The sequence below is a fragment of the Alligator sinensis genome, unplaced genomic scaffold (genome assembly GCF_000455745.1).
Source record: "Alligator sinensis unplaced genomic scaffold, ASM45574v1 scaffold185_1, whole genome shotgun sequence".
Lineage (NCBI taxonomy): Eukaryota > Metazoa > Chordata > Crocodylia > Alligatoridae > Alligator > Alligator sinensis.
The window spans coordinates 72,486-86,347 of NW_005842649.1; the positions used below are offsets into that span (position 1 = coordinate 72,486).

A 13,862-nucleotide genomic window follows, 5' to 3' on the forward strand; every position below is an offset into this window, starting at 1 on the left:
CAAGGCGGCCATTTTGCCAAAGTCCTTGCTCGCTCCCTTTGCCATTGAGTATCATGTCCAATGGGGCCCTCAATTCCACAGCAGGCCTCAGAGTTGTCACTCTGAAAAAATAGGAAATATCACCTTTAAGGTATAAGAGCTATGAAATTTCACTAAAATTAGAATGATAGGAACACTGGAATGGACCATAGTCCTGAAAGTTCTCGTTTTTGGGTTATTTATTTATTTATTTTTGCTTGTTATTATCTTAGGCAGTAAAAAACAAATAATGAAAAGTACATTAGATGTCACCTACCAGTATTTGCCAATCACTCCCCAATTTCAGGCATTGGTTGAACAGGTCAAGACACTTTTTGGTTTTTGAAGTATCATTTCTACTTGATAGAGTTGTTTTACCAAGCAAATTCTTCCCATTGCTTATTTCATAAAGTTACTTTATTTACTGTAAAAGAAAGCAAAAAAGCATCATGGTTCTGTTTCCCCATTTCAGCTCTGTTCTTTGCCAAAAGATTCAAATTATTTTGAAGGAATAACTACTTTCTCCATAAACATAATTAAAGCATTTTGCACTTTCTGTGGCATTTTGAGATAAGTAACATTTTACTTCTCTGTAATGTGCTTCATTTGATGATCTCAAAGTGCTTTAAAACATACGCAGCCACACACCTGAGCATTACTGATATTAGTCAGGTTTGTCAAGTTACTTGTGTGAATGTTTGCTGAACTGGGACCTTAGTGACTCCAATTCCACCATGGGTGCTGACAGACATGCAGCGCCCTACAGTAACTCATGTCGCTTCACAGTAAGTGCCTTGAGTTACAATGATCCCCCTGACCCAACAGCCAAGCCCAGCTCCTGGTGTGCACTGATGGAAGTTAATGAAGGTACTCCACTTTGTAACACCTTCATCTGAACCCTCATTTAATGAGGGTTCAGATTGTTGCATGATTGGGCACTTTTAAAGCACTCTACAGCCATGCCCTTCTGTAAGGTCATGGCTGTAGAGCACTTCAGGGGACTGACTGCATGACAAAACATCACTTCTGTCAGCGCCTCATGTGATATGAGTGTAAATCCACTAAAGTTAGTAATATTGGAGCCCTATGCTGAAGATAGAATTTGGCTTTGCTGAATACCAAATTCTGGAACATACCTGGAACAAAGATAAATATTGTTGCGCCCTGTCATAGAGAATCTGAGGCAGAATGATTCTGTCTTACCCAAAGAATTCACAAAGAAATGTTGTCAGACCTAAAACTAGTACCCACAACTTCTGACTTCTGGTTATTTGGTATTTCAGTATTTTGATTACTGTCTTCCTACCCTTACTTTATCAGGAACTACAATATTATTAACCACCCATTTTAAAAAAAGTGCAATTGAGGGCTGATTAGTTATGCCTGCTGATAATTTGTCCCAAATCCCTATACAGCTTAAACAATGATTAAACTCAAATAGGAAACCAAGTTTTACAGATAATAGCATTGTTCACAGTGTTGCAGTGGGGGAAAATAAGTTTGCCAACACTCAATTAACAGCCAACACTCAATTACAGTCTGTGGCTGTATCAAAGGTAACTTTCTTCATTCCCAGAAGAATAAAAGTGTGCTTGTCTGTCAAGATATACACTCTGCTTAAAATTCACTCTAGGTCATAGCTACATGCTTTTCTTGTTTCACACAACACAGCAGTCATGGTTCATGAATTAAGAGGTCAATTGTTTGTCACTGAAGCTGAAAATATCTCCCCAAAGGTTAGGTATCTGAGTGATCCTTTAAAATCCTATCAGGTTTCTGTGACAATGGCTTTTTAATGATCTGTTTTTGTTACTTCTCCAAGAAGAAACTTCAGTAGTGTGCTATGTGTTCATCATCAGCTTGATAATATTTACTACTGTACTTAAATGGAAAGCAGCACATATCCATGATAATTTTACTGTTGCTCCAAGAGAGGTCAAGCCATTGTGTTATATGATGTCACATGCAATAGCACTAACAGAACAGTTACAGAAATTCTATGTTTGATTCCTTTGGTGTAATAGTAAAAATGTAATTAATTTAATTGTAACATGGGATAAGGGCAAAAATAATACTAAACACTTATAAAACTATGCTACAAAAATATCCCTCATTTTTCTTCTGGGGACCTGAATGAGATTGAATGACTTAGTAAGTTCACACAGGGAGTTCATAGCAGGGCCAAGAAGTGAACTCAGATCATTTGAGTTCTGGCCCATAAAATTATCAGACCCATTGTGGAGGTCATCATAGGTATCTAAAACCAAACCTGAGTCCAAGTGAAATGTCACCTACTCATAGAAGGAAACGAGATTGCCACTGAAATCAAAATACTAAGATATGCTAATGTCTTGGGGGTCCTTTAGAGCCATAAAGGACGTGACTTCTCTTCTCCTCATCCTGCTACTGTAGGAGGTCCTAGAAAAGTTCCCTCTGTCACACCCACTGCCTGGGTGACATCAACTGAAGGAACCTCACTGTCATTTACGCTTGGTTTAATAAGTATGTATACATAGATTGGCAGAACCAGGGGATGATTTGTATTGTGTCTTATTTATTTGATCATCCGCCTCTTCAAAAGTTTTTTTTCTCTTGTCTCAATGAGCACTCAGATTAACAACAGAAAAGGGATTGTATACATAGGTTTTTTTCCTAAATTGCTTTAATCATCAGTCTCATATTGTTGGCTACAAATGTCCAACTCGGGATCCTTAAAATTCTAGTTTATTAGGCAGATTGAAACACTGTAATGAGTTAAATCATAAACCTTGGGGCTGGTCCCCACACACACACACATATGCACACACATACACACACACACACAGTAGCAAGCTACAGAGTCAGGTATACCTATCCTACAAGCACTGGAGTCTGCCATCAATGGCCAGTCGAGGCTTCGTTCAGCGTGGTGTCATCCTCCAGAAGGGGGTTGCCGGTTGGTCCTTATGGCCGGACAGCTCTGGTCAAGTTGGAGATCAAGAGGCCGCCCCTGAGGGTCACTTTTCACTGCCTTTTATCTGTCCTTGGCAGACTTTGGTGACTCCCCAGTTTTCAGGTTTGCCCAATCCAGGGGTCATTGACCCTCGTGGGACTTCTCCCCCCTCAGTGGCTACTGGATGGCATCTGTCAGCCCCAGGGGTCATCTGCATGAACGTGCAGGTTTGGGAGTCCGTTGATGAATTTTGAATAGGGCTCTGGGAGCAGTCGATCTGGAGATATTCAGCCCAAAAGTTGGTCCCCAGCATTGATTAACTCAGACCAGGGCTTCTAGCCATTGATCAGTGACATTTAGAGATTTCCCGGTTGTTACATTGTCTTCTATTGAGTTCTTCCGTTGGTTGATCTGCAGTGTCCCAGGTGTTAACTGCTGTCTGCTACCATGTTACACATTCAATCACTGATTCACTCGCTCTTTCAGGGGCCAGCCTGGTACAGGGAAGGACAGTTTGATTCCTGCCCTTGTTAACATTGTTACAATGTATAACTTACTTATGAAACTAAATACATTCAGTTGAAAGATGAAAGGTGAGGAGTATAAAATATAAGCTACCAATGCCATGGCACACAAATAGATAAAAATACCAAACTACAAGGGGAGATAGAAAATGCACACACACAAATTTTAAAACACAATTACTTATCTTAAAGTGAAAGAGAGAGGAAGGAAGAAAAGGTAGAAAAAGAGAAAAATATCCAAAGAGGGGAGAGCAAATGCAGGCAAGAGGAAAAGGGGGCTTTCTGCTACAATATGAAGTCTAGGAGAAAGAAATAATGTCCTCCAGGCATTTTGAAGTCCAAGAGTAGTGTCAAGCATGTCCCTTTCTTCTGCTCTTCAATCCTGAGTGTGCTGTGAATGACCAGAAGGAATTTGATGTGTACCAAGCCTGTACTAGGGCTATATTCTCTATAGTGCTATGTTATTCCCTACCTTCCTTGAAACTTAGATGTGAGGCTCATTTGTTTAGCCATATTTGAATGATGAAGGTGATAACCCTCACCTGGAGTACTATATTCACTTAAGGGCCCCACACTGGAAGAAAAATATAGACAAGTTGGAAAGAGTCCAACAAAGTGATTTCAGAGATGTCATAGATTTCATAGACATTAGGGCTGGAAGGGACCTCGGAAGATCATTGAGTCCAGCTGCCTGCCCAAGGGGCAGGAAGGCATTTAGGGTCAAAGGATCCCAGCAAGATAAGTGTCCAAACATTTCTTAAAAGAGCCCAGAGTAGGTGCTTGCACCACCTCTGGAGGGAGTCTATTCCAGGCCCTGGGGGATTGTACAGAAGTTTTTCCTTATGTCCAGCCTAAAATGGTCCTGAAGGAGTTTATGACCATTGGTCCTTGTCATCCCTTGGAGCGCTTTGGTGAACAGGAGTTCCCCCAGATCCTGATGCTCACCCCTTATATACTTATAGGCTGTCACCAGGTTACCCCTGAGCCTGCACTTTTCCAGGCTGAAGAGTCCCATGGCACTCAGCCTCTCTTCATAAGACCTGTTCTCATGGCCTCTGATCATGTGTGTGGCTCTCCTCTGGACTCTCTCAAGCTTCTCCTCGTCCCTCTTGAATTGTGGAGCCCAGAATTGGATGCAGTGCTCTAGCTGAGGCCTCACCAAGGCTGAGTACAGTGGGAGGATGACATTCTGAGATTTGCTTGAGAAGCATCTATGGATGCAAGTCAGAGTGTTGTTTGCTTTACCAGCTGAAACATCTCATTGGTGGCTCATGTTCATCTTGTGGTCAATTGTGACCCACAAGTCCCTTCAGTCATGGTGCTAGTGAGCATAGCACTGCTGAGCCTATAAGCGTGATGCGGGATTTTTTCCTGAGGTGGAGTACCTTGCATTTTTCTGTATTGATTGTCATCAGGTTTTTATCCACCCACTTCCTAAGCCTATCAAGGTCAGCCTGGATCACCAGTCTATCCTCAGGTGTGGACGCTTTACCTCAAAGTTTGGTGTCATCGGCAAACTTGGCCAGTCTGCTTCTGACACAAGTGTCCGCATTGTTAATAAAAACGTTAAAGAGTACAGGTCCATGGAGGGAGCCTTGGGGAACACCACTGGTCATGGAGATGATGATTCACTTCCATTGACTACCACTCTCTGGGTCTGACCATGGAGCCAGTTCCCCAGCCATCAGACTGTGATGTAGCCAAGACTGTGGTTGGCCAATTTTTCTATGATGAGATCATGGGACATCAGATCAAAGGCTTTTTTTAAGTTCAGATATATGACATAAATATCTTCTCCCTTGTCCAGGTGATATGTCACCTACTCATAGATGGAAATGAGATTGGTCAGGCAAGACCTACCCACTACAAACCCATGCTAGCTGTCCCTCAGGATGTTGCCATCAGCCAGCTTCTTAAGAATACTCTCTTTCATAATTCTTTTCAAAATCCTTCCAGGGACTGAGGTCAAGCTGATTGGCCTGTAGTTCCCCAGATCTACTTTCCTTCCTTTCTTGAAGATAGGACCAACATTGGCCTTCTTCCAATCTTCAGGTACTTCACCTGAGTGCCACAAGTTCTTGAACATCCTTGCCAGAGGCTGGGCTTTGGTGCCTGCCAGCTCCTTAAGTACTCTGGGGTGCAGGCTGTCAGGCCCGGATGACTTGAAGGTGTCCAGCCTCTCAAGGTGTTCCTTTACAAGGTCTACACTGATGTTGGGTACAAATTCACCCTCACCCTGGCCATCCCACATCATGTTAGGCAGGGTGGTCCCTTTGGGCTGGTGAAAAAACAATGCAAAGTACCCATTAAGCAGGTTGGCTTTTTCTTGGGTATCAGTTGTCAGAAGTCCCATTTGGTTAGCAGGGATCCAATGTTACACATGCTTTTCTTGTGACTTCCCACATATCTGAAAAAGGACTTTTTATTGTCCTTGATATGTGTAGCCAGTTGGAGTTTGGTTGCAGCCATAGCTTTTCTGGTTCACTCCCTACAGAAGGGAGGCCTGGGATTGGAGGCCTGGGAAGCATGATTTAAAAGGAAAGGCTGAAAGAACTAGGCTTATTTAGTTAGGAGAAGAAACGACTGAGGGGGGATTTGATAACAGTCTTCAAATACCTGGAATGGGATTATAAAGAGGATAGAGATAGCCTTTTCTCTGTAGCTATAGGGGACAGAACTAGGAACAATCACCTCAAACTACAACAGAGGTAATTTAGGTTGATGATTAGGAAGAATCTTCTGATGATGGGGGTGGTCAAGCACTGGAACAGGCTACTTAGAGAAGCCATGGAATCTCCAATCCTGAAAATTTTCAAGAGGAAGTTGGACACATATTTGCCTGGGATGGTTTAGTTGGGGATGATACTGGCCTCTTGAGCAGGGGGCTGGACTAAATGATCTCATGAGGTCCCTTCCAGCCTTGCTTTCCTTTGATCCTGTGTACCTGTGGACCATTCCTCTGCTATTATAAGAATCAAAAGAACAGCTATCTTTTTAAATGTTGCTGAGTGATGCTCCAGAAAACCTAATTGAAAGGGGGTAGGATCAAAGCTACCACACAGGCAGATGCAGTAAAGGCAGCATCATTTCACCCATGGCTTTATGCAGATGAGGAAGAATGTCTGGGAAAGCAAAATCTACCCTAATCCTGGAGGCAAGACACAGTACAGTTGTGAACACATAGCCCATTTTTGGTACTCCCAATTTGAAAAGCAGAAGCACATTTTCACCTTGTTTCATCAACAAGGGTGTTGTTCTCATCAACATACTCTCAGGTTTCAGCAAAGGCCTGGGTCTGATCTGGCAAGCTGCTGTGGTACTGCAGGGAAGCCAGCTGGAGTTGAGAGTTCTCACCAGTTTGCATGATCTATCTGTCTGTCAACGTACCCACATTCAGGTTCTTACTGTCTGCACATCTGTATTGCTTCCTACTGTGTTAGGCAATGTCACTTTGAAAACATGCCCCACCCACTCGCTTCTGTTCCATATGTGCCAGATGCTGAAAAAATGCCATGTGACTATCAGTAGAACAGACCTGGGAACACACTAATTAGCAGAGCCAACTGTGAGAGCACCCCTTCTTGGCTCAAGTTGAATCACAGTCCCCCAGCATCCCAGGAGCCTTTGCAGCCCTGGTCTATGCTGTGAGTTGAGCAGGGTTGGCCTCACCTCCCTGCTTTCTAGTTCAAGCTGTTAGGGCTGGCTGACAAGGGGGTGGGGTGGGAAACCTGTCTGGGGACACAGCCTTGTCTTCTTGGCAGGGGCGGAGCAGCTGCCCCTAACAGACTTTTCCCACTGGAATGGAGGGGGCTTGGGTATGGCACAGAAAGATTAAACCCCCCTGATTCCTCTATCCCACCAGCACAGGATCCCACCTCACTTTTCCCTGGCTTTCCCCCCCTGCTTGCAACTTAGTACAGCCAGGGACCCCCAGAGACCCCTCCCAGCCAAGGGGTGATCCCACTGTACCTTCCCAGCCCCAGGCAGAGGTTTCACTTGGGGCAGCTCACAGCAAAGGCCAGTTCGGGGGGGAGGGAGGGGAGTGAAATGGGCCCCAAACCCAGGTGGGGATATGCACAGAGCAGAGTGTAGAGGGATCGTGGTGGCAGCAGCTTCATCCTGGATGTGAGCCCTGCTGAGCAGAGGGACCCAAGCTGGGGTGGGGGGGGAAAGGGCTGGAGTGTGTGTCCACACTAGCCCAGGTCAGAGCCAAGCTGAGTCAGACATGCAGCTGGGGGAGCAGCTCCTGCTTGATGGCTCCTTCTATGTACTGGAGAGTAGTGCCGAGGCAAGCCCTGGCTCTGGGCCCCGCAACAGTCCCTGGAGCTGGGCAAGGGCAACAGGAATCTGGGCAGCATGATGCTGGAGGCCAAGCTGGGCCAGGTGCTGGGCTTCTTCATAGGCTCCAAGGCAGATGGGCACAAGGGCTCCCTGGGTGGGAAGGGGGAGCTGGCTGCGCACATCACTACTGCACAGTACTCACTGGATGGCCTCAGCCACAAGCACTACTACTACCATCCCCCAGACCATGTGGCACCAAACTGGGCACACCCTGCTCATTCTTCCCTTACCCAGCAGCTGCAGCGACACAGCACAGCCCTGTGTACGAGGTGTAAGGAACAGGGCACTAACCCTGCAGCTTCACTGCTGCTGCTACCACCATCAAGGGGGCCTGCCCTGATCCTACTGATAGGTGCCACCCATGCTGCCCATGCTGCTGAACTGTGGTTGGCCACTGGACAGGCAGCTGGTGGCAGTGGGGAAGCTGCCTGGGGGCAGCACGGAGCCATAGGGGTAGTGCCCCATGCCTGGCACCTGGTATATGGGGCCATGCTGTGCCACTGCTACTTCTGGGTAATGGAAGAGTGAGCAGGGTGCACCCAGCTTGACACCCAGTAGCCCGGGGGATGGCAGGGAGTAGTACTCAGGGCTGAAGCCATTCAGCTAGTACTGTGCAGTAGTGGTGGGTGCAACCAGCTCCTCCTTGCCTCCTGGGGAGCCCTTGTGCTCATCTGCCTTGGAACCTGTGAAGGAGCCCAGCGCCTGGCCTGGCTCAGCCTCCAGCATCAAGCTGCCCAGCTTCTTGGGGCCCTTGTCCAGCTCCAGGCACTGCTGGAGTGAGCCCGCTCTGTGGACACCACTGCAAGGACTGGGGCCTGCCCAGGTGCCACTCTCCAGTGGGTAGAAGGGGCTGTCGGGCAGGAACTGCTTCCCCACCAACTGCATGCTCAGCTCAGTTCAGCTCTGCCCCGGGCTAGCACAGACTCACTCCAGCCCATTCCCTGAACCCACCCACAGCTTGGGTCCCTCTGCTCAGAAGGGTACTCTGGGGGTCCTGGGCCATACTGAGCTGCGAGCAGGGGGAAAAGGCCAGGCAGAATCCAGCTGAGGTTCTGTGGTTTTAACAGAATGTACAGATTTACATATTATTTATAGCTTGATGTTGCAATGGCATAGGCTGTTGTTTAACACTGGAAATTTAAGCTCAAAATACAGATTCATTCTTTGTTCTGTTCTTTCTTTCTTCATTAGTGTGCTTCAGGTGCATTTTTTTCCTTTACAAATAAAACCTGGGGATGAAAAGGACTGATGGTTCTTGTATCCTGTTTAAAGAAAGAGTCTGTAAAACAGCTGGCTGTTTACATTCACACCAGTATTCTAAGCTGCAGGGGTATAGTTAATTATTAATGAGAAAAGTATATACTGTGTTTAAGTCACAAAGGAGATCTCCCTTCATGTGCAGTGAACTGAGTCAGCCCACTCCCTTTATAACTTAGGCAAAGAAAAAGGGTTAGGGCATATATGGATATATGAACAGGATGGCTGTTTTTTCCTCTTTGACATTCTGGAATTAGTAAATAAAGCAGTTGGGTGAATTCAATCTACCCATTGGATAATGTGACACTAAAAGGTGACTAAGCCAGTCGCAGAGAGTTTTAAACGTCCACAGACTGTAATAAGATGTGAAATGCCAAATTGATCTATGGCATAAATGGAATCTGGCTTGAAAGGAATTTCTACACTTGTGCTAGAGGTACGTTTGGCCACAGAAATTATTGTTGTTCCTTAAAAGCTTACTTGCTCGCAGACTCATTCTTTGTGTTAGTATATATGCCCCACTGTTTCTGTGGATTTTAACCAGACCACAAACACGGACATTGTGCAATGCAAAGAGGCTGTACATCATAGTGAATTAGAAGTAAAATATTAGTCAGAAGATACGCTCAGCAATTGAAGCAAACTAAACTAAAACCATTTATGTGACTCATAAGATAAATATATTCAACCCAAACTTTACTGGAAAGTAATAAAATCTGAATGCTTTTATAGATCTTAAAAACAGGGCATTATATTGATGATGACACCAGAGCTATGTCTAAAGTAAAGAACTTTTTTCTATAATTTTTTCTTAACATAATGTTGTCCAGATTGTATCACATTACAACCCACTTAGTGTACTTTTCTGAGACCATTTTAATTTTTAACATTCTGTTTACTTCCTCTGTCTTTGAGTTATACCATAAGAACATCTGCTATAGCTTTTCTTTTACAACAGGTTTAAGATGTGGTGTTTAGAAATATTACTTACATGTGTTTGTGTGCATTAGAAGTGCAATTATGCTTCTTAGGTAGGGGCCAAATTCAGCTCTGGTATAAATGGAGGCAAACTTACAGTAGTTTATGGAGTTAATAATATGGCTGAAGTTGATCCAAGTGTGTGTGTTCTGTGAATTATAGAGAAGTCAGTCAGTCAGAGTCACTAATACAGGTACAACAGAGGCAACATAAGCTTTTCATATTGTTCTTTGATTGAATTCCAGACCTGGCTTACAGCTACTCCCTACAGGCTGGAATGAAAAAGTCAAGCTCCATACCCTTGCATATTTGGCCTCTGCTGAAACTGCTTATAAGGTTGCTAATTAATGCTAACTGATGTTGGCAGCTTTGCACTATGGCCCCATGTCCTCTGAAAATGGGAGTTAGATCACCAAACTCACTTGTCATGGAGTACCAAAGAACCATTACATATAACAACTTTAGTTCTGAGTGACTGACCCAGTGGTGGGAGTTTGCCTGGAGGTCCAGGTATGAAAGGCTGAGGGAACATAGCTCCCAGTTCATGAAGCACTGAGCTCCTTAAGACGCTGCAAGATTTGGCCCACTGAGTATATTCTTCTACTGCTTCCTGTAGGTTCAGATGGGAAAAAGGGCTAAAATCGCTGTTGACCTTTATTGTACTGAAATGTCAATAAAAGATTACAATGAATATGTTTTTTAATATTCAGTCTGAAATATGAATTCCAGTCTTAATCCATTGCAGTATTTTAAACAGTAGAATGAATTACCTTCTAATAGTCTAAACACATTACAGTGCTAATTTGCCTGAGTTTAATTTCACCAGCCATGGGTTATCTTCTAAGGGGGGGCTATGAATTTTATCTATATTTGAATAAAGTAGCAGGAAAGGGGCTAGGGTGGGGAGATTTCTATCAGAGCCATTTGCTATAAAGCTTTAGCACATCACTGATAGTGGGGAAAAATTGTCTTAACAGAACTAAGGAGAAAAATGAGCAGACCTGATTAACAGGAGCTCAGTTTTTATTCCCAGCAGACTCAACTAGCAGAAGGGGAAGAGAAGATCTGGGGCTCATTGCCAGAGAAACATTGCTCAATGTAAATATTTGAAGGCATCTTTAGAATGTCCTTATCATAGGGAGCCCTGAAGCTTTTGTACTCTGGAAGTTTTCAAGTCAGCAACAGCCTTGTAGATAACTATGGCAAAGAGTTTTTAATGTGGATTTTTAGTGCAAAGAAAGCTAAAACCAAGCTGACCAGAAAGACTGGAATTTCTGCTCACTCTCTCTCTCTCTCTCTCTCTTTCTCTCGCCGACTCATTGGATTTGTCTCTCTGCAAACCCTTTAAACCAGAGATTACTGGTCAGTGACTCTTATTATCCCTTTTATGCCCGTATCCTCTTGTTTTCAAGCTCCTGAAGGAATATTCCTACTTGTGTAAGTACATTCTCTGTGTCTTCCTTCTCCTATTGACTATAATGTTGTATGAATTGAATGCTATAGAATATATGCCTGCAGTAGTATTTAAAACCTTCACTGGATGTTACAAGGTACACAGGCAGTAGATACAGTATTCTGGATGAAAGCATTCTAATTTAAGATGAAAGGAGGCACTCAGTATTACCAGTGGGTTCACAAGTATTTTAAAAGTTAAAGATTCCAAATAACTTATATTGTCCTAATGTACAACTGATCTTTTTTATTAGGTGATGTGGATTTCTAAACTGTGCTGTCTTTCTTCCATCAACAAGTAAACTCATACAACTTTATGCTTTTATATTTTTCTGCTTCCCCCTCAAAACATAAGGTTTGGTAGTGTTTAGTAAGACTCTTTAAGATTTTCTTTTTAATGAAACGTACTGAAGGAGAGAATATGGTACAAACCATTAAAAAAGAGACATTTAATATAGATACAAGATAAAGCCCTTCAGAGATATTACTTTGATTTAGCTGGAAGAATCTGGATTTTTAAAGTAGATATTAAGGGTATATATTTTTTATTTTTCAAGAGAGTTCTATGAGAATATTCACATTTTTGTTTGTATTCATATACTCTCCCTATATAACTGAACATAAAGGCTTTGATTTGTAACATTTTGAAAAAGTGCTTTGCTGTTTTTCCTATGTGTACACAGGACTTGCCTCTGAAAGTCAGCTTTTTCGGGTCTGTCATTTGCTATCGCATTCTGCGTCAGACTGAGATATTCTAGTTAGTTAAACTCCTGCTGATAGTTATACTCGACATCCTGGAGAGATTATTAAAAAGGAATGTTGATATTTATGATACTGAGAGATTAACTGATATTTTTTGCTGCATGATGTTATAAGTATACTGGCCAAAATACATCTCTCTTGCCAACATGTATTTTGTACATCTGGAGAACTGGCACTTGAAGGACATTAGAGATACAACACCAGTTGCTTCAGTGGTGAGGGAGTGCACAATCCTCTTTCTTCTCTCCTAGTTAAACAGCGCCCACTCATGGGCCCTGTAGTTAAGTGTCTTGTCAGCATTTCTCTTATGATTCAAGTGACTTAGAAACCAATTATTTAAATATGACATGTAAGTAGGGAATATTCTAACCTCTCCCCACCCCCAACCCTGCAGTTTTACTACACTTACACATATTCTATTTAGGGTGTATAGAATGTATGTATGCTGGAGCTGTGCTGTGTTGTTTCAATTTAGATTATGAATTGGTTTGGAGCTCAATCCTATGCTATGCCAATTTTGAGATTTTTACAGTTTATTTTTTCCATATGCAAAAACAGGCAAATAATGCACACAAAAAAGCCATGTTAATATTTAAATGAATGTGCCTTGATTTTATTTGTTCATTTGTTGAGTTCACTTTCTGCAAGTACTAAAGAAGTCCAGTGCAGTTGTACATATGTCTGTGACAAGTACATTTTAGCATTTACACTATTCCATAGGCAAAGGAACCAGTTGATCTGACCATTATTTGAGCAATACATTAGAATGGTCACAATGAATCCATAGAATAAAAATAATTAACTGATAATAAATATTAGTTGTATAAATTAGAAGAAAATACAATCTTGGGTACGTCCTGTGAGCAGAAAGAAAGGTTAAATTGTGAACCAAGTTATTCACTTATCTCTCCTTATCTCAATTACAGTGATTCTGCAATAGCTTAATTTTTCAGGATAACCTTCCCTCATGTATACTCCTATATACATTATTGGTTATTGTAACTAGGTGGTCTGTGTGGCAGAACTTGATGGCAGTCGGGCCTTTGCAATTTGCAACCTGAGCTTCTGTGAATGATTCAGCTGCCTTTTGTGCAGCTAGGTGAAAAAAAACTGAATAGGCAGCATTCAGGAGGTTGTTAAACAGTCCCTAATGAAATGTTTTATTTTGTCTGTGGTTGCTATCATTGTGATGCCTTGTAGCAGCATTTCAAAGGGCTATAATAGCTGGCTGTGAGGATAAGCTGTAGTTGTGTTCCAGATAAATGCAGCCTACAGATGTCTGGAGGTGTTAGATGAGTACCTTAAGTTGACAATAGAGATGTGCTGTGCAAGAACCTTAAACATTTAATGTCACTTTAGCTATATATCAGTGTAATTTGTTAAAGAATCATGCATATATTTTTAGTCCCAAATTACCACATTTAGTGGTTGGGAATAATTCTGATGAGATGCATTTAAATATTTCTTTAAAATAATACATACCTAAATTAGAACGTGCAAATATCCATAATTATGCTAGGTACAAGAGAATCTCAAGAGACTCTCAAACTGTTCAACTCAAACACAGAGTGAATATTTTTATTCCCACTCGACAGGTA

General features: G+C 42.7%; 1 protein-coding gene across 1 annotated transcript in view; it reads left to right on the forward strand.

Annotated features, from left to right (window-relative positions):
* Positions 1–11,223: 11,223 nt before the first annotated feature.
* The window catches only part of FREM1 (FRAS1 related extracellular matrix 1), a 126,850-nt gene continuing 124,211 nt past the window's right edge, over positions 11,224–13,862 (forward strand). Inside the window, exon 1 of the mRNA XM_025215527.1 lies at positions 11,224–11,487. The gene's annotated coding sequence lies outside the window, so the exon portion shown is untranslated. The remainder of the gene's footprint in view (positions 11,488–13,862) is intronic.